The following is a 22,032-nucleotide window of genomic DNA, read 5'->3' on the forward strand; positions in this document are numbered from 1 at the left end:
CAGGTCTTCTTCTTTGAGGTACCTTCATTTCCCAACTAGAAGTCAGACTCTCTGAATGTCCATTCTTTCCGGGCTCCAGTGCCTCCTCCCCCTCCTGAGGGCATCTCACCACAGGGCATCCTTGCTGAGACCCCAGACTGTCCCCTCAAGAAGGTGGCTTTCTTCCCTCATCCCCCTTGTGTTCCAACTGGAGGATCACTCAGGCAGAATTCTGAACCAAAGCCGGATTGATGGTTCTGCTCCCGTGCACTTCTCAAGATGCTCTTCTTTGTAGATCTTTTAAAAATATCCACCCTTTGAAAATCATTGCTTTCCCTCAAATCTTTTCCTGCAGAGATCAGATCGTTCACCTGTGCGTTCTTCCCCTCAACTGTCCCTGGCTTCTTTCAGGCAACCTCAGGTTCGTATCAGTTGAATCTGCTTTTTTTTTAAGTTGGCCCTTTATTTCATATAGAGCCTGCCCTTTCTTGTGTTTTCCAAGAATTGTTTTCTGAACACAATCCTCCAGGGCCTTTTCTTATGGGATTTCCCATCACGGGAGATACGAAATCATTCATTCTGGGTCTGTTCAAAGCAAACCGCTGTTTAAACAAATCTTACTAAGCTGGAAAATCCCACTCAGAGGTCTTCTCCCATCAGTCCTGTCTCCTCGAGTCTGGGCTTGTTCCGAGCTCGTCCTGCCCGGCTGTTCTGTCATCCGTCCCATGGGTCCTGCGTTTTCCTTCAGCGACCAAATTCCATGAATGTCTCAGGTGTTCTCTTAGGCAGAGGTATTTCCTGGGTCACAAAGTTCATGAAACGTTTTGTTGGTTGTTGTTTTTTTTTTTTTTTTTTTTTTAGCATTTCACACTGATCTTTCTAGTCTCTCACTGTCCAAAAAACTTCAATTAATTTATGTATTTTTAATTAGAGGATAATTACTCACACTATTGTGTTGGCTTCTGCCATACAACAGCATGAATCAGCCATAGGTATGCATATGTCTCCCTCCCTCTTGAACCTCCCTCCCTCCTCCCACGCCATCCCATCTCCTCTGGATAGCTTCATCCAAAGCTTTTTTTGTCCCATCCTTTAAGGGGCTGTTGCCAGTTGTTCTTACGATGTACGCTCACACTGTGGCCCTCCTCCCAGCAGATCTAAAAGGACAGACACTTCTCAGATTTTCCTGGATCCTGGTTACCCCTGGGAAAGTCATTGCAGTCTGCTTTCTATAAAATGTTGCTTCTTTTCTCTGCTGCTTAATCTTACTGGAATTTGAACACCATTTCTGTTCTAGATCCATCTAAACTAGGTTTGTCAACATTGTATAATATATCATCTTTACCATCTGAGCAACCAGGGAGGCTCAATCTATTACTATAGTTTCATAAAAAATATTTTAAAAAATATGTCTGTCATTTCAATTTCCCCCGTAAGAACAATCAATATTATATTTTCAATAATATTGATGTATTTCTCTCCCACAAACTTAGAGGACAGATTCTCTTTATGATAAGACTTCATTCCTTTCATTATTTTTTAAAAATAAAATCTACTATTTTTCTGTAAAAGGAAGCCACAGGCGGGGTGTCTGAGGTTCAGAGCTGTAGTCAGAGTATATCAGTAACAAATCTGGAACCACTTTGAAATCACATATGGGGGTTTCTCTTGAACCTGTGGGCAAGTTACAGGAATTAAAATCTAGTTCCTTTGTAGTTTTCTCTCTTGCTTCTGAAGACAATTTAAAACAATTTAAAAATTTTTTAAAGTACAGAACTGGGGGGTAATTTACCATATGCCATCTACAGTTACTGACCACTAACACTCTAAAACTCAAAACTCACTCTGCTCTGTGAAACAGACAGAATATCAGCTTAAAGTCCTGGGCATCCTGGCTCTGAGAACTTCCCGAAGACCACTCTAAAAATGTCCTGCTCCTTTGCATCAAAGCCCCCATGAAATGCTCTCAATTCCCTTTAATCAAACACTTGCCTCCTTCTTAATCTTCCCTAATGCCTCCTTTTCACCCAATCCTTGCTTCTGCCTCTTAAGTCCGTCCTGAAGCCACCTCACTTGCTGGGGTCCCCAGCCTGCCTCCATCCCAGTGTAAAATGGCCAAGGAGCCTCTGGCTGCCATGACCGGCTAAGGGAAGAGTCCCACACGGTCCCTGCTTCCTAATGCTTAACTCTCCCACCCAGGGCATCCCTGTGAAAAACTCAGTTTCAGGGGCTTCCCTGGTGGCTCAGCTGCCTGCCAGTGCAGGAGACACCGGTTCGATCCCTGATCCAGGAAGATCCCACACGCCTGGGAGGCACAGCTCCTGAAGCCTGAGTGCCCTAGAGCCTGTGCTTTGCAACCAGAGAAGCCTCTGCAATGAGAAGCCCGAGCACCGCAACTGGAGAGCAGCCCCTGCTCACTGTAACTAGGGAAAAGCTCATCGGCAACGAAGACCCAGCACAGCCTAAAATAAATAAATGAAATTTTTAAAAACTCAATTTCATTATAGAGCAGAGAGAATGAATAATATGTGACTACGCACAACCATGTGAATGATCTCATAAAAAGCTCTTCATGTTGTGGGAAAGAACATACTGTTTCTACTGTGTGATTGTATTTATAGGAATGTATGTGAATTACAAAGCAAACGCAAAGCTCTTTATTCTGTTAGTGGTCAGGATGGTAGCTGGGTGATCATAAGTGGTATGGAGGGGGTTTATGTGGTGTTGGTAATGTCCTTTGTCTCGTCCAGGTGCTGGTTACATAAAGTGTCCAGTTAGTAAAATTTCATCCAACGTCCAACTGTAACATCTGCACGTTGATAAAAGGTTACTTTTTTAAAAGTCATCAAGGCCAACTATATGACATCATGTTAGCATTGTGACAAATTGCCAAGGTCAACCCCCCATTCCCACCCCAAGGGTTGCAGTTGACAAACCTAGCACCTTGCCTCCTGGCCATGCCCAAAGGCCCCATCCATACAGGTCGAGTGCTCCACAAATGACAGTTATTGTTATTTGTTTTTCAATGTTCTCTGCTCTTCAATGAGATGATAGGGTTTGGGGGAGTATGTTGGGTTGAAGAGTGCACCCCAAAAATGATATAACCAAGTCTTAGCCCCCAATACTTATGAAAGTGATCTTTTTCAGAAATTAGGTCTTTGTGAATGTAATTAAGTCAAGGTCTGAGATTTACAGTACTCCCTAAATCTAGTGAACAATGTTCTTATAAGAAAAAGGAGAGAGAAATTTGAAATGCAGAAAAAGAGGCCCAAGGAAAAAAATCACATGGAGATGGAGGCAAAGGCTGGAATTCTGCTGCCACAAACCAAGGAACCCCAGGAGCCAGCAGAAGAAACCAGGAGAAGCAGGAATGACCCTTCCCTAGAGCCCTCTCAGGGAGCATGGCCCTGCCAACACTTTGATTTCAGACTCTTGACCTCCAAAACTGCGAAAGAATACATTTCTGTTGTTTTAAACCCATCAGTTTGTGGTCATTTGTTAACGATAACCCTAGGAGACAAATACAGCCCTAGGACCAAACATTTAACACTCCCTTATTCCTACACTTTTTCTAAACCGATAGACAAATTTCTGACTCTAAGAGATGGGTGTCAAAATTCTGCCTGGATTAGTCATGAAACCACAGTAGATGGCATGATTGAACACATGCCAAATTAGCTTATTAATAACTGCCTGAGAATTGAATTGAGTCCTCCTGGCTCCAGACCTCCCTACCACAGGCTAGACTCTGCTCTAAAATGTTTGCAAGACAGGTAAGGTCACATTTTATCTAAAAGGTATTCAGCATTTGTTTAGAGACCCTAGGTGCTTCCTAGGGGGCGTGAAGGTGGGAAACAGTAAAGATACTGTCTATCACAGAGCAAGACAAATACTAGATGATATCACTTAGGTGTGGAATCTAAAAGAACCAAACTCTTAGAAACAGAGTCAAGGGGTGTTTACCAAGAACTGGTGGGTGACGGACACAGGAAGATGTTGGTCAACAGATACAAACTTTCAGTTATAAGACTAAAGTTCTGGGAATCTAACATACAGCATAAGTATAATAGTTACTCATACTGTAGTATGCATTTGAAAGTTGCTATGAGAGTAAACTGTAAATGTTCTCACCATGAGAAAGAAATGGTAATTATGTGACATGATAGAAGTGTTAGCTAATGGTGTGTTGGTAATTATCTTGCAGTATATAAATGTATCAGAACAACACAGACACTATGTGTCAATTATATCTCAAGGAAGCTAGGAAAATAAGATGTTGTCCATCACTCTGCAATTCAGCTCTGGCCCCATACTTGCACAAACCAGGAAGAACTGAGTAGTCTACAGTATCTATGATCTTTGCAGGCAGATTATTAAATTGTTACTTGGATATGTCCCCTGGGGGTTCACACAAATATCCCCCAACTGGCTTATTCTACCCACTCTTACTGCTCTCCCTAAGGGGTATTATTACTGAAGCAAACAACATTCTGTTTTGCTCTATATCACTGTTGTTTGAATGCCTCTTCCAAAATGTCATTCCCTGACAGCAGCTTGCCCAGCCTGTCCCCAGTCCTGCTCTACAGCAGAAACCAGTGAAGAGATATTGTCTTTCAGGTTATATAGTCTTACTATCAGCCTGCAGGACAGAAAAAAAGGCTGGATATAATCTCTTGTCTGTTACTTGTGACAAGAATTCTCACTTATTTTTGGTTGCATTGGGTCTCAGTTGAGGCAGGCGGTATCTTTTGTTGTGGCACAAAGGTTTAGTTGCTCCGTAGCATGTGGAATACTAGCTCCCCAACCAGGGATTGAATCTGTACCCCGCAGCATTGGAAGCATGGAGTCCTAACCCCTGGACCATCAGGGAAGTCCCTCCCACTTCTAATATTGCCAAAGTAACCAGACCCAGAAAGCAGAGGCGACACGTGACAGGGAAGGACCACCTTTGGTTAAGCCCCTCTTAGGGGCATGTCAACCTTTCCCAGTGCACATTCTTGCTGACAAGCATGTGACCCCATCCGGAACCACCTAGCCCAGACAGCCTGCCACATTCCAGAATTACTTTTTTCTCTCTTTACTTTATCCCCCTTCTTCTTTCAGCTAATTGTCTGGGTAAAAAATGTCTGGGCAACAGTTCAACTAATCCCCTCTGAGGTACCCTATTAGTGAAGATATCAGTTATCTTCCTCAGGGATACATACATTTTAGAAGAAGGTGATTGAAGAGAGTAAGACCTGAAAGCAAAGGAATCAAAGTTGAATGTTGCAATTTTAGCCAGCTTGAGTGAGCAGAAAGATTTTCCTTCCTCCCTCAAACTACACTGTGTAGCTGAGCACTGACACTACAAGCCTACAGCGGGGGCTATTCAGGGCACACGCCTCTGTAAGACGTAGAAGTCACCATGGAAAGTCCCACTTCCCATCACAGAGACACATGCTGGAACATACAGGAAAGATGAGAAATTAGACATGACAGGCAGTCAGGCTCCCCATACACCAGAGTAAGGAATTTACACTCTTTCTTACAGGCACTGGAAGCCATGAAGGGCTTTACCCGAGGGAGCAGCGTGGTCAGCTTTGCCTTTTAGCCAAACCACCACATGGCACTGCGCAGGATGGATGCAATGGAGTCGGCGGGCTCAGCTGGGAAGCTGTGATGTGGTCCATGTAAGAGACACGAGGCTCTGAACCAGAGCAAAGGTAGTGGAGCTGGAGAGGAGGGGAAGGATTTGAGGACACTGGGGAAGGGTGGGGAGCGGGGAAAGCAGCAGTCCCAGATGACCGAGGGGATCCAGGCAGAGAGGGCAGGAGCCTCGCACACACCAGTGCTCATAAAGAGGGGAAGAGGAAACCAGGTACAGAGAAGCCAAGGCAGCTACCGCTGTGAAATTCAAACATTTCTGTTCATGCAGTCCTGGTACTTTGGTCCTTCAGGGTACATGCAGGTTTCCACAGGGCACGTGAGCATGGATCACCTGAAAGTTGTCCATCTCCAGATCCTCCACTTCCTCAAGTGAATTCAACCTACTGCAGATAGAAAATATTCAGAAGAACAATTCCAGGAAGGTCCCAAAAGCAAAACTTGAATTTTCCACCTGTGTGCAAACACTTACATAGCATTTTCAACTATTTACATATAATTTATAGATAATTTGGCCTTCCCAGGTGGCTCAGTGGTAGAGAATCCACCCGCCAATGCAGAAGATGCAAGAGACACAGGTTCGATCCCTGGGTTGAGAAAATCCCCTATAGAAGGAAATGGCAACCCACTCCAGTATTCTTGCCTGGGAAATCCCATAGACAGAGGAACCTGGAGGGCTACAGTCCATGGGGTCACAAATGACTTAGTGACTAAACAACAGATCAATTACTTTGTATTAAGTATTATATTGTAATTAGAGATAACATAATGTACAGGGAAGCTATGCCATAGATTGTCAGGAAATACCAGGATCACAGCTTTATCACGGTGAAGGGGAAGGAAAGGAAATCAGTCCTAAGTATTCATTGGAAGAACTGATGCTGAAACTGAAGTTCCAATACTTTGGCCACCTGATGTGAAGAGCCGACTCATTAGAAAAGACTCTAAGGCTGGGAAAGATTGAAGGTGGGAGGATAGGAGGACAACAGAGGATGAGATGGTTGGATGACATCACCAACTCGATGGACATGGATTTGAGCAAACTCCGGGAGATGGTGAGGACAGGGGAGCCTGGTGTACTGCAGTCCATGGGATCGGAAAGAGTCAGACACAACTGAGCGACTGAGCAACAACAGCAAAAACAACAGGCCATTTTATGTAAAGGATTTGAGCTTCCCCAGATTTTGGAACCCAGGGAGAACCGCCTTATCTAAAATCATAGAAAAAAAATTCACTTCAATTCATATGTGGCAGAGAGACAAAACAGGATGATCACTAGAACATTTTCAGTCATAAAAATAATCATGCCCAGATAAACTTCTGTGGAGTTCAAGGTGAAAAGTGATCTCTGTAAAACTCTCAACTCTTAAGAGCTTATACATGGACATTTTAAAGTAAATGATGATTCGTATCAAGTAGCTAGATTCTCTTGGAGACACTTCAGAGTAACATCGCACATTTCAGCGTCAAAGAACTGTCGACATGGCAGAAGGTACATTGTTTACAGGCTACGACCACTTAAACTTATGATGAGACATTCCCGATGCTTGATGGATCATCTCCAAGATGATGTTCTAAATGATCTTAGAGGGGCACACAGGTCAAGCCTGGGTCCCCCACCCCAGAGCTGTGCCTCCCCAGGGCTGTCTTCAGTGTATCTGAACTGGGAGCCCGCCTGGCTTCAAGTTGCACTCGGGTGCCCAGCACTGTCCATTCCCCTCCTGAGCTTCTCTCTCTTTCCTGGCTTTCACACCCTTTCCAAGTGAGCGTTTTCCTCCGCCACATGCATCCTTTTCCCTGGCCCCGGTACCCTGATAGCAGTTGCTGTTTGCAGGCTGGGCATTGAGTGGATGCAGAAGGAAGCCCGCCCCTCCGCTTCAGCCCTCCCGCCTCTCCTCCCGGGTCCCCCACTTCCCCGAGGTCACCACCCACCCTGTGTACCCTCCCCAGCCTCCCTCCTCTCTTCCATCAGCCCAGTCGCCTCCAGCCCTGCCTTCCCTTCCAGGTGCCCAGGGCCCAGCCTCTGGACCTCCTTCCCAGGAGAGCTGACGGTGAGCCCGAACAAGCACACACCCCAGATCAGTAACACCAGCCCTGCCCAGCCAGGTCCTTCCCGCTCCCCAGACATCTCAGTCTCCCTGGCCTTTCATCTTGCAGAGCAGTGGGAGGGAGAGGATGTGACTTCATCAGCCAGGCATCTGAGCCCAGGGGTGCCCAGAGCTCCCACCCAGGCCTGCCCCCCGCACCCCTCTCTCCATCTCCGAGCCCTGCTGCGGACAACCAGGGGCTTTGGCTTTGAAGGGAGGATGCTGCATTTCTGAGAAAGGGACAGACTGGGGAGGAAATGGACTTGGCTAGACGTGCACTTTATGTAAAACATCCCCTCCGCTGGAATCCCATGCACAGAGCTACACACACTCACTGCCACAGGGTGCAGCCTTGCAGGAACACACACACACTCACACACACACACACACACACACACACTCACACACACTCACACACACACACACACCCCCAACTCACTCCAGCCCCAACCTGATCAGAAGAAATGAATTAAGATGAAAGCCCTTAGTATTCTTCCTCATTTCCTCCTCGTGGCATTAGCAGAGGTCACAGCAGAAGCTTCTGAACTTCAAGGTGCCGGTGAGAGAAGGGATGGGACCAATAGGACCAGGAGCGCCCCCCTTCGGAGCCCCCAGGCTCCCCCTCTCCGGCTGACTGCACGGGGGCTGCTGGCTGCACCCCTTTCTTTCCTCTCGCCCCCACAGAGTGCATGGTCTCCACTTCACGCCTCCTCCCTGCACTGGGGCTTACTGCCTTGGAGGTCTTCAGCGTTTCCAGCCCTCCAGAATTCTTGGCGTACATACAAGTGCCTCATGGAAGTGTGACACACTCGTGCACACTTCTGGGGGAGGGGACAGGAGCAGAGGGGCGAGGCTCAGAAAGGGCAGAAAGGAAAGGGCCCTTTCCAGTTTCCAGGCTGTCACCCCGTCCATGGCCCCCAGCGGGTGGGTCCCCGGCGGTGAAGCACCTTTCCCAGGGGTGGCTGCTCCCTCCCTGCCCGTCCTCAGAGGGCTGTGGAGAGAAGCCCAGGGACCTCTGGGGTCTCTCCATCTAAGAAGTTTGCAGAGGCATCTTTGCTGTGTCTGAGGCGTGCTTCATGCCAGCCAGTCACTCCTGTCACCCCATCTCGAGTGCCCTCTACCCCTCCACACCCACCACTGTCCCCATCACCCTGTGGACTCCTCACCCTTAAGATCTCTCTTAAAGGGGCCTCCTCCAGCCACGCCGTGGAAACTTGCCCTCTCCAGGAAACAAATCACTCTGTTTATTTCCTTGCAAGCATTTGTCATTATCAGGCTCGATTTTGCTTACTTATTTGCTTGTTATCTGAGCAGCGCTGTCAGCTCTCCACACGGAGACCCCCAGATTGGAGCTCCCCAAATGAAGTGGTTTGCAGTCTCACTCACCCTTCTTGTAGCCCCAGAGTAGGTCTAGCACCCAGCAGCTACATGTGTGCTCAGCCACTCAGAAGTGTCCAACTCCTTGTGACCCCATGGACCGTAGCCCTCCAGGCTCCTCTGTCCATGGGATTTCCCAGGCAAGAATACTAGAGTGGGTAGCCATTCCCTTCTCCAGGGGATATTCTCTAGCCGGGGATGGAACCTGGGTCTCCTGCTTTGGAAGGCAGGTTCTTTACCACTGAACCACCTGGGAAGCTCACCTAGTAGCTACATATTTGTTCATTAAATGAGTGAAGGAAAACACTCTCGGTGCTGGTAACCTGTGTCCTTCCATCTTAAAGACTTTCCAGTTAAATTATTATTTATAATGTATAAACATAGATATTAACATAGGACATACATTGGATACATTATACAATTATATGTATGTATAATAAGCAAATATGTCACACGTACTTGTCAACATCTGCCTTCTGAGCAACTCGAGAGCGTTGCACAGTCTGAGCTCTTGCTGTCACTCAGCATCTAGCCCAGTACCCAACACAAAGTCAACAGTCTAGAGTTTGTATTGCCATATGATGATGAACAAAACATTTTATTTTAATTAGGAGGAGAGTGATGCATCTTGCATTTGCTCAGTTCCTGAAATACTGCTAAGTTCTTCCACGTCTGATTCATCTCCATAATTCTAAAGGTCAGCACACGGCAGGGGCGGTAGTTTGCTCACTCAGTCGTCTCTGACTCTTTGTGACCTGATGGACTGCAGCCCGCCAGGCTCCTCCGTCCATGGGATTCCCCAGCCAAGAATACTGGAGTGGGTTGCCATTTCCTTCTCCAGGGGATCCTCCTGGATCCGGGATTGAACCCCGCGTCTCCTGCTTGGCAGGTGGGTTCTTAAGCACTGAGCCACCTGGAAATCTCCAAAAGTCAGCATCAGTTAGTTCACTTCAGTTGCTCGTTCTGTCTAACTCTTTGTGACCCCATGGACTGCAGCACACCAGGCTTCCCTGTCCTTCACCATCTCCCAGAGTTTGCTCAAACTCACGTCCATCAAGTCAGTGATGCCATCCAACCATCTCATCCTCTGTCATCCCCTTCTCCTCCTGCCTTCAATCTTTCCCAGCATCAGGGTCTTTTCCAATGAGTTGGCTCTTCGCATCAGGTGGCCAAAGTACTGGAGCTTTATGTATTGGGAAATTCTATTTCCATAAGTCCTTTCACCTATGCAATTAGGATGGCCTCATGCACCCTCTGCTCATGGCTTTTCTTCCGAGGTTTGTATTGTGCTATGTTCGCCTCTCCCACAAGATACAGTTCATACCTCCCTTCCTTTGAGTACCTCTCTTCCTGATAACTTGAGCAGAAACGTCACTTCTGAGACCACAACCTGATTGTACCCGCATGCACACTTTTATCAAAGCTCGTCACATTTTACTGATTTGCCTTTGTGAATGTCTTCCCCACTGGATCCTACATTCTCCTCAAGGTAAGAACTATGTATTGTTTATTTACACGTCTCCTGTTCCTAGCAGGGCTCCGTGTACCTTTTCTTGAACTTGTAGGCATACATCAGCCAACAGCTAACTGATTTGCTTCGCCATATCACAAAGGGCATAAGGATGATACCCAGAAACACAGGACAAACCAAAGTCCAGAAATCCATTTTCAATAAGATCTAAGAAAGCATATCCCATTGGGAGGGCTGGGTATGTCAGTCTCTGCTCGGGGACGTGGTGTGGTCATGAGTGTTAGTGGAGAGTCCCATGTTCCTCGTGAGTTCCCCAGTCACTCACTGCCTCCTAGCCCACCTCTCTTCCTTTCCTGGGCAACACTAGGTGCCCCAGCCCGGGAGAGAGACTTGACTTTCAGGTCCTGGGAGCACTTAAATAGGACCATAGGACTCAAGGAAGATTTCCATGGGGAAGTGATGATTAACATGAGACCCCACGGACTTCCCTGGATAGGATATCCTATCCTATCCTGTGGATAGGAATCCAGTGGACAGTGGATAGGAATCCACCTGTCAGCACAGCAGACACAGGTTTCATCCTCGGCCCTGGAAGATTTCACATGTTGTGGAGCAACCAAGCCCAAGCACCACAACGACTGAGCTCTGTGCTGAAATTATTGACGCCCGTGTGCCTACGTGCCTGGGCTCCACAACAAGGAAAGCCACTGCCATGGGAAGCCAGTGTGCCTCATTGAGACAGTAGCCCCCGTTCACCACAACTAGAGAAAGCCTGCACGCAACAACAAAGGCCCAGGGCAAACATAAATAAATAAACATTTAAAAAAACCATTTTGAAAACAGATGAGACCCAAGGAAAAGTTGGAGGTGGCAAAGAGAAGGGAGTGAGGGTTTTGCAGACAGAGGGGACAGTACCCGTAAGACAGCAGTGGTCACTTACTGCCGTGGAGGCCCCGGGGAGTGGAGACCGTAGCAACCAGAGCACTCATGCCTCAGCCAAAAGGGGCAACAGGCTGTGGCCACACAGGAATGGGGGAGGGGGGGTGTTAATGTATATTCCAATTTTTTAAAGAATCTGGAAACCTGGACTTTTATGAGAAATTCTCTAGTTTTACATGTCGGCTCAACTTAACAAAAATATTGTGTGTGCCAAATAAAACACACCTGTGGGTTTAATGGGCCAGTGGGTAGCCAGTCTGGGGGCACCAGGTTAAAATGTGTACAAAGGGGCCTCAACGTGCAAAGACAGAGGCTAAAGAATGAAAAAGACCATGTGGCCGTGAAAGCCTGTGGAAGGACTTTGTCACCTTGTCTTGTCTTTACTTTTTCTTTTCTTCTGCTCTCCGCTCTTCTCTTTTTTTCTCACGCAACTCTTCTTATTTCTTTTTTTGAAATTGAATTATGGTTGATTTATAGTGTCATGTTAGTTACAGGTAAACAGCAAAGTGATTCATACATATATATATATGTAGATAGATAGACAGCTTTTCAGATTCTTTTCCCTTATAGGTTATTACAAGATATTGAGTTGAGTTCCCTGTGTTACACAGTAAGTTCTTATTGCTTACCTACTTTATTTTTTATTGACATATGCAGTACTGTTTATAGGATAGATGGGTAGTGGGAAGCTGCTGGGTAGCATGGGAAGTTTACTTTGGTGCTCTGTGACCTAGAGGGGTGGGATGGGGGGAAGGGAAAGGCAAGAGGGAACGGACGTATGTACACACACGGCAGATTCAACTCACCGTACAGCAGAAACCAGCACAACACTGAAAAGCTGCTACATGCTGATACATTTTTTAAAGCTTATCTATGTTATATGTAGTAGTGTATTGATGTTAATCCCAACCTCCTAATTTATCGTTCCCCAAAGAATCTTAAGGTGAGCAGGATTGTATTTCAGGAAGCCTATTCAGGTTGCAACATGAAGAATCCATGGGAAGGAACCAGCATGTAAGGAGGAAGACCAGTTACCAGATAAGTAATGTGACAACACAGGTAGAAATGTAGCAGCCTGGTCTCGGTCCAGGAGAAGGATGGGGATGGATGTGTTTGAGAGATTTTCTGGGTTTCGAACCACAGGATTTTCTGTCTGAATGATGTTTGAGTTTCTGGCTTAGACACCTAAGTGGTTTTTAGTGTTATTTATCAAAAGAGAAAGCACAAGGGACTTCCCATAGTGGTCCAGTGGTTAAGACTCTGCACTTTTACTGCAGGGGGCAGGGGTTCAATCCCTGGTTGGGGCACTAAGATCTCATATGCCACTCAGCTGAAAAATAAAAAGAAGAGAGAAAACACCAAAGGATGACCAGGTATGGGGGTGAGATGAGTTTAACTTTGACCATGTTGAATATAAGGTTTTGGCACTTCCAAATGGAAATTTCCAGGGGATGATTTCAAAGAAAGAAATCTGTGTTAAAAATCTAGATTTAGGAGTCATCGACAGGTGATAGTAAAGCCACGAGGGAAAGTTGAGAACCCAAAGGGAGACTATGTAGGGTGAGAACAGAAAAGGGTCTGGAACAGAACCCGTTTTAGGGTTGAGTGGAAGTGAAGAAGTTGCAGGCCCATCAAAGAAAAGTCAGAAAAGAAGTAAGAAAACCAGTAAAGTATTGGCATGTGGTTTCATGGAATCATGGAGAGATGTACTTTCAGGATCAAGTGGACAGCAATGTCAGATGCTTCAGAGATACCCACTGAGAACAGGAGAGTGCCCATTGAATTAGTGACAGGGAGCCTAATGGTCATCTTGGGGACTGCAGTTTCACTGAAGTGGTTGGGATGAAACCCAGCTTGCAGGGCACTGAGGACCCAGTTGGGCTTGAGCAGAAGGACACAGTAGGTTTGGACAGCTCTTTCCAAAATGTTGGTTCTGGATAGAGGAGAGAAAGATAAGTCTCTAGAAGGGTGTGAGAGTTGGACCAGAAAGAAGGCTGAGCGCGGAAGAATTGATGCTTTTGAACTGTGGTGTTGGAGAAGACCCTTGGACTGCGACAAGATCAAACCAGTCAATCCTAAAGGAAACCAACTCTGAATATTCATTGCAAGCACTGAAGCTGAAGCTCCGATACTTTGTCCACCTGATGTGAAGGGCCGACTTATTAGAAAAGACCCTGATGCTGGGAAAGATTGAAGGCAGGAGGAGAAGGGGATGACAGAGGATGAGATGGTTGGATGGCATCACCGATTCAAGGGACATGTGTTTGAGCAAACTCTGGGAGTTAGTGAAGGACAGGGAAGCCTGACATGGGGTGGCAAAGAGGTAGCAACTGAACAACAACAAGAGTGTGTGGGACCAAGGCGTTTTTATATATAGGAGAGAACTGAACATATTTTAATCTTTATGAGTCTTCAGAGCAAGAGAAAGAAGTTGAAGAAATGAGAACAGAGAAGTCATCAGTGGTCCATGAAAGCTAAGAAGGCAGGTGACAGAGAGCCCCCAGAAAACAGGGAGATCCTTAGATGGGAGCAGGAGAGTGTGTTCAAGCAGGTGGTGAACTGGCTGTCTGCAGCGAGCTCCACTCACGGGCTTCTCTTTTTCCCTCTGAAGTTAGAACTGATAGCATCAGCAGAAGAGGAACGGCGCACGTGGAGGATTCTAGGGGTTGAGGGGAAGTGACTCATCTCTGAGCACATCTGCAGAGAAGGTGACTGCCTTGCCCTGGTTCCCACACTCGGTGAGCTTGGGATTTTGTGTGTGTTCTAGTGATTCTTCTTCACTCCTTCAAAGGCCAGTTGCATTTCTAACTGATGGTCCACGGGCAGATGCAGCCCTTCCCACACCTTGTAGGAAATGCCCTGGACTGGAGTCTAGGGGCCTCAGGAGGATCCCATCCCTGCCACTCACCAATCTGGATATAAGGTCGAAACATCAGGCCACGAGTGGCCAGTGATGAGCTTGATGCCAAATAAAAGGGGAGATGTGTGTTTGCATGCTCACGTAGCCAAGCACACGCTCCTGATTTACAACTTCCACACCATCTCCAATGTTGTTGTTTAGTCGCTCAGTCGTGTCCAACTCTTTGAGACCCCGTGTACTGTAGCCCACCAGGCTTCTCCATCCATGGGATTTCCCAGGCAAGAATACTGGAGAGGGTTGTCATTTCCTTCTCCAGGGGAATCTTCCCAACCCAGGGATCGAACCCGCATCTCTTGTATTCGTAGGTGGATTGTTTACCACTAGTGCCACCTGGAAGGGTCTCACATAAGGCTGCAATCAGGGTCTCTTAGGAGGTGTTGTCCATGACTGGGGTCTCTCTCACCTGCAAGCTTGGCTGGAGAGAGATCCTCCTCTGAACCCATAGCCACCATTCAGCTTCTCTCTGACTGTGGACCAGAGATCACCTTCAGAACCCTGCCGCGTGGGCCTCTCCAACAAGGTAACTTGCTTCTCCAATGCACACAAACCACAAAGGTGATGGTGTCTACTAGCAGAAGTCACAGTCTCTTGTAATGGAATCACAGAGTCCATGTCCCTTCCATATTGCCACATTCTGCCAATCAAAAAACAAGTCACCGGGGACTTCCCGGGTGGTCCAGTGGTTAAGAAACTGCTTACAATGCAGGGGACGTGGGTTCAATCACTGGTTGGGGAACTAAAATCTCTCGTTGTTTGTTCTTGTTGCTGTTCAGTTGCTAAGTCGTGTCTGACTCTGTGACCCCACGGACTGCAGCATTCCAGGCTTCCCTGTCCTCCACTATCTCACATGCCTCTGAGCAGCTGAGTCCATGCCACAACTAAGACCCAGTGTAGCTAACTATATGAATTAATTAATTTGTAAAGCCTATTTAAAAAAACAAAAAGTCACCAGGTCCAGCCCAGGTTCAGGGGACAGAGTTATACAAACGCATGAAAACCAAGAAGCAGGCATCATTGAAGCCACCTTTGAAGTCTGCCTACTACAAACAGGCTCCAGATTTTCACTCTGAAACAGAGGTTCAAGCCAAGTTTAATCATGTTTGAGAAAGGCAGAGTGGCCTGAGCTGATATTTGACTCCTAAAGAATAACAACTCATAGACAGGACCATATGCCAGTCACCACCCTCAGCTATGTACATGCACTTCTGATTTGCAAAACAATGTTTCAAGTGAAGTGTTTTCACTATGCAAATTTAGGATGATGAAAACAAGTTTTAGGTTAAGTGAGTTTGTCCAGGGACACAGCCATCAAGTGGCAGAGCTGGGTCACAGACAGAGCCGGTCTGCTTCCACACCATGAAAACCAGCTCTGAGGAAACCCCACTCAGCCAGGTCTGTGTCTTCAAAGCCTCACCTCTGGATGCCAACACCTGCATTGGTTAAGAATGAGTTTGGCTTTAATAGCCAAGAACCCATTACACCAGGGTTTCAATAAGACAGGCTTCGTTAAAAGTCCTTAGGGCTATTTTATCTATAATAGTATACACATGTCCAATTCTTTGCAACCCCATGGACTGTAGTCTGCCAGGCTCCTCTGTCCATGGAATTCTCCAGGTGAGAATACTGGAGTGGGTTGCCATTTCCTCCTCCAGTAGAAGATCTCAAGAAATCTAAAAACAGTGCTCACTTCGGCAGCACATATACTAAAATTGGAACGATACAGAGAAGATTAGCATGGCCCCTGCACAAGGATGACATGCAAATTCATAAAGTGTTCCATATTTTTCTTTCTCCAAAGAAGACATACAGATGGCTAACAAACACATGAAAAGATGCTCAACATCACTCATTATCAGAGAAATGCAAATCAAAACCACAATGAGGTACCATTACACGCCAGTCAGGATGGCTGCTATCCAAAAGTCTACAAGCAATAAATGCTGGAGAGGGTGTGGAGAAAAGGGAACCCTCTTACACTGTTGGTGGGAATGCAAACTAGCACAGCCACTATGGAAAACAGTATGGAGATTTTTTAAAAAACTGGAAATAGAACTGCCATATGACCCAGCAATACCACTTCTGGGCATACACACTGAGGAAACCAGATCTGAAAGAGACACGTGCACCCCAATGTTCATCGCAGCACTGTTTATAATAGCCAGGACATGGAAGCAACCTAGATGCCCATCAGCAGATGAATGGATAAGGAAGCTGTGGTACATATACACCATGGAATATTACTCAGCCATTAAAAAGAATTCATTTGAATCAGTTCTAATGAGATGGATTAAACTGAAGCTCATTATACAGAGTGAAGTAAGCCAGAAAGATAAAGAACATTACAGCATACTAACACATATATATGGAATTTAGAAAGATGGTAATGATAACCCTATATGCAAAACAGAAAAAGAGACACAGATGTACAGAACAGACTTTTGGACTCTGTGGGAGAAGGCGAGGGTGGGATGTTTCGAAAGAACAGCATGTATATTATCTATAGTGAAACAGATCACCAGCCCAGGTGGGATGCATGAGACAAGTGCCTGGTGCACTGGGAAGACCCAGAGGGATGGGATGGAGAGGGAGGTGGGAGGGGGGATCGGGGTGGGGAATACATGTAACTCCATGGCTGATTCATGTCAATGTATGACAAAACCCACTGCAATGTTGTGAAGTAATTAGCCTCCAACTAATAAAAATAAATGAAAAAAAAAAAGAAATCTAAAAACAAACTGCTAAAACTAATACATGAATTTAGCAAGGTTACTGGTCAATATACACAAATACTTACATTTACCTGGGTTATATTTTTAAAGATTGTAACATATTTTAATATATAACATTCAGGTATGATCTAAATCAAATCCCTCATGATTATACAGTGGACGTGACAAATAGATTTAAGGGATTAGATCTGATAGACAGAGTGCCTGAAGAACTATGGCGGAGGTTCATGACATTGTACAGGAAGCAGTGATCAAGACCATCCCCAAGAATAAGAAATGCAAAAAGGCAAAATGGTTGTCTGAGAAGCCCTTACAAATAGGTGAGAGAAAAAGAGAAGCAAAAGGCAAAAGAGAAAAAGAAAGATATACTGATTTGAATGCAGAGTTCCAAAGAAGAGCAAGGAGAGATAGAAAGCCTTCCTCAGTGATCAATGCAAAGAAATAGAGGAAAACAATAGAATGGGAAAGAATAGAGATCTCTTCAAGAAAATTAGAGATACCAAGGGAAGATTTCATGCAAAGATGGGCACAATAAAGGGCAGAGATGGTATGGACCTAACAGAAGCAGAAGATATTAAGAGGAGGTGGCAAGAATACACAGAAGAACTATACAAAAAAGATCTTCATGACCCAGATAACCACAATGGGGTGATCACTCACTTTGAGCCAGACATTCTGGAATGCAAAGTCAAGTTGGCCTTAGGAAGCATCACTAAGAACAAAGCTAGTGGAGGTGATGGAATTCCAGTTGAGCTATTTCAAGTCCTAAAAGCACTACGAACGTGCTGCACTCGATATGTCAGCAAATTTGGAAAACTCAGCAGTGGCCACAGGACTGGAAAATGTCAGTATTCATTCCAATCCGAAAGAAAGGCAATGCAAAAGGATGTTCAAACTACCACACAATTGCACTCATCTCACACACTAGCAAAGTAATGCTCAAAATTCTCCAAGCAAGGCTTCAACAGTACATGAACCATGAACTTCCAGATGTTCAAGCTGGACTTAGAAAAGGCAGAGGAATCAGAGATAAAATTGCCAACATCCGTTGGATCATCAAAAAAAAACAAGAGAGTTCCAGAAAAAACATCTACTTCTGCTTTATTGACTACATTAAAGCCTTTGACTGTGTGGATCACAGCAAACTGTGGAAAATTCTTCAAGAGATGGGGATAGCAGACCACCTTACCTGCCTCCTGAGAAATCTGTATGCAGGTCAAGAAGCAACAGTTATACCTGGACATGGAACAACAGACTGGTTCTAAATAGGGAAAGGAATACATCAAGGATATATATTGTCACCCTGCTTATTTAACTTCTATGCAGAGTACATCATGTGAAATTCCAGGCTGGATGAAGCATAAGCTGGAATCAAGATTGCTGGGAGAAATATCAGTAACCTCAGATACGCAGATGACACCACCGTTATGGCAGAAAGTGAAGAAGAACTAAAGAGCCTCTTGATGAAAGTGAAAGAGGAGAGTGAAAAAGCTGGCTTAAAACTCAACATTCAGAAAACTAATATCATGGCATCTGGTCTTATCACTTCATGGCAAATAGATGGGGAAACAATGGAAATAATGAGAGACTATTTTGGGGGGCTCCAAAATCACTGCAGATGGTGACTGCAGCCATGAAATTAAAAGACGCTTGCTCCTTGGAAGAAAGCTATGACCAACCTGACAGCATGTTAAAAAGCAGAGACATTACTTTGCCAACAAAGGTCTGTCTAGTCAAGGCTATGGTTTTTCCAGTAGTCATATATGGATGTGAGAGTTGGACTATAAAGAAAGCTGAGCACTGAAGAATTGATGCTTTTGAACTGTGGTGTTGGAGGAGACTCTTGAGAGTCCCTTGGACTTCAAGGAGATCCAACCAGTCCATCCTAAAGGAAATCAGTCCTGAGTATTCATTGGAAGGACTGATGCTAAAACTGAAACTCCAATACTTTGGCCACCTGATGTGAAGAACTGGTTCATTGGAAAAGACCCTGATGTTAGGAAAGATTGAAAGCAGGAGGAGAAGGGGACAACAGAGGATGAGATTGTTGAATGGCATCACTGACTTGACAGACATAAATTTCAGTAAGCTCTGGGAGTTGGTGATGGACAGGTAAGCCTGGTGTGCTGCTGTCTGTGGGGTCGCAAAGAGTCGAACATGACTGAGTGACTGAAATGAACTGATAACATATAATATGCTATAGCTATATATTATGAAATATAAATATATTCATACATATATTTATAATTATTTTAACTATGTCTTATTCATAATGATGCAAATAATACTTTATATATATTATATACTCTATTTCTATATTTTCCATGTACCAACAGTGATCAATCAGAAATTAAAACTAAAAAGCACTCATTTACCATGGCATTAAAAAAAATCAAATTCCTGGGAGCAAATCTAACAAAATATGGAAAAGTGCTTGACACTGATAACTTTTTAATATTTCTGAAGAAAAAAAGAAGACCTGAATAATTGTAGATATAAGCTAAGTTCATGGATTAGAATGCTCACTATCGTTAAGATGTCAGCTTGTCCCAGATCAATCTATGGACCTCTAGAGTCAATGTAGTCCCGGTCAGAATTCCAGCAGCAGCCTTTTGGAAGAAACTGACATTCTCATCCAAACATGTACATATATGACTGACTTCCTTGTCTAGCACGTCATTAATTTCTCATCGTCATAAAGTTGTCAAGATAGTTCATCTGTAGATTTAATGTCATCCCAATAAAAACATCAAAAGGGCATTTTTTTCTGGAACTAGACTAGCTGGTTTTAAATTTCATATGGAATATTACCAAGAACAGCCAGGAAAAGTTTGGGAAAATTAGAGTAATAAGGAGGATTGCTGCTGCTAAGTCGCTTTAGTCGTGTCCAACTCTGTGCGACCCCATAGACGGTAGCCCATCAGGCTCCTCTGTCCCTGGGATTCTCCAGGCAAGAGGCTATCATATATAAAAACTTATTCTGAGTCCTCAAAAATCAAAACAACATGAATGGAAACAAAGATCACTAATACCAAGTACAAAATTCTGAAACAGATTTAAGGTTTCATGAGAATTTTGCATAATAAATTAAAGTCTTGGCTCACAGGAAATCCATCTGAAGAAAAAAATAGAGGTGAGTTTACTTCACAACTGATGCCCAAATAGATTCTGATAGATGAAAGATTTAAATGAAACCACAAGTTACTAAACGTGAGAATAATTTTATAAGCTAATATGAGAGAAAGTGTGCTACAAAATCTAAAAGCATAAAAGAAAAGAGTGATGAATTTTATCCTGGAAAAACTACTTACAACCTCTGTGAATCACAGATGCAATTATCAGAACAATAGTAACAACACCTCAGACAAACAGATAAACAACAAACTGGGACAAATATTTGTAACTCATATGACAGGCAAGTGCTACATTCCTTCATATAAAGAAATAAAAGTAAGAGAAAATTTAGTGATCTAATGGGAAAATGAACAAAGAATAGGAGCATACACAGATAAGATAGGTCACAGAAAAAACAATACGGATAGTCCCCAACTTAGGGCGGTTTGACTTACGATTTTTTGACTTTATGATGGCTTGCTTTCAGTACAGTATCCAATTCATTCAAGTCATTATGTGAGACAGTCAGCACTTCATCACAAAGTAGGCTTGTGTCTGATGGTTTTGCCCATCTGTAGCTAATATAAGTGTTCTGAGCACTTTTAAGGTGAGCAGGGCTAAGCAATGGTGCTAAGTAGGTGAGATACATTTTAATCTTATGAAATTTTCAACGTATACTGGGTTTATGGGGATATAGCCGCATCAGGAGTCAAGGATCTGTAGCCTTTGAACGTATGAAAAGATGTTCGACTCCATTCATTTTAAGAAAAATGCAAACATAAGGTACAATGAAATTCCATCTTTTCACCTGTAAGGTTGGTAGATTTTTTTTAACTTTTATTGATGCATAGTTGATTTATAATGTTGTGTTAGTTTCAGATGTACAGCAAAGTGAATTAGTTACACATATACATATATACTCTTTTTAAGATTCTTTTCTCATATAGGTCATTACAAAGTACTGAGTAGAGTTCCCTGTGCTATACAGTAGCTCTTTATTAGTTATTTTATGTGTAGTAGTTTGGGTATATTCCAGGAGTTGGTGACGGACAGGGAGGCCTGACGCACTGCGGTTCATGGGGTCGCAAAGAGTCGGACACAACTGAGCGACTGAACTGAACTGAACTGAGTGGGTATATGTCAATCCCAATCTCCCAACTTATCCCTCCCCTGCTCCTTTCCCCCTGGTAATCATAAGTCTGTTTGCTACATCTGTAACTCTATTTTTGTTTTGCAGGTAACTTCATTTGTACCCTTATACTTTCGGTTCCACATATAAGCAATATCATAGGATATTTGCTTTTATCTGACTTACTTCGCTCAATGTGAGAATCTCTAGGTCCATCCACGTTGCTGTGAAAGGAAGTAAAGATTTTCTTAATTTGATAACTGCTAATGAGAAATGTGAGAAAACAGGCATTCACATATTGCTGATATTGGTCCATCTTCTATGCCATGACACTTGCCAATTTCTGTCAAAATTACAGATTCACGTACCTTTTGAATTAATTTCATCTCTAGGCATCTAACCTCTAAATATGCCTGCACATATGAAAAATGACTGTCAGGAACACTCACTGTTTGCAGCAAAAAGCTGTGATGTTAAGTTGGAAACAACATAAAGCCTTTACCATCAGTATCCATTTTGATATATCCATGTAACGAAATACTATGCATCAGTTAAAAAGTGGGTGGCAGCTGTTTATCCCAATGCAGAAAAATTGCTAAGATACATTATCAAGTGAAGAAAACAAGACAAAGAACAACGTATAC

General features: G+C 44.3%; 1 non-coding gene across 1 annotated transcript; it reads left to right on the forward strand.

Moving 5' to 3' along the window:
* Window positions 1-16,095: 16,095 nt before the first annotated feature.
* LOC133044128 (U6 spliceosomal RNA) lies at window positions 16,096-16,202 on the forward strand. The gene has a single exon (XR_009689871.1). It is a non-coding gene; the product is annotated as a U6 spliceosomal RNA (small nuclear RNA).
* The last annotated feature ends 5,830 nt before the right edge of the window (window positions 16,203-22,032 follow it).

The sequence above is a fragment of the Dama dama genome, chromosome 22, assembly GCF_033118175.1.
Source record: "Dama dama isolate Ldn47 chromosome 22, ASM3311817v1, whole genome shotgun sequence".
NCBI lineage: Eukaryota > Metazoa > Chordata > Mammalia > Artiodactyla > Cervidae > Dama > Dama dama.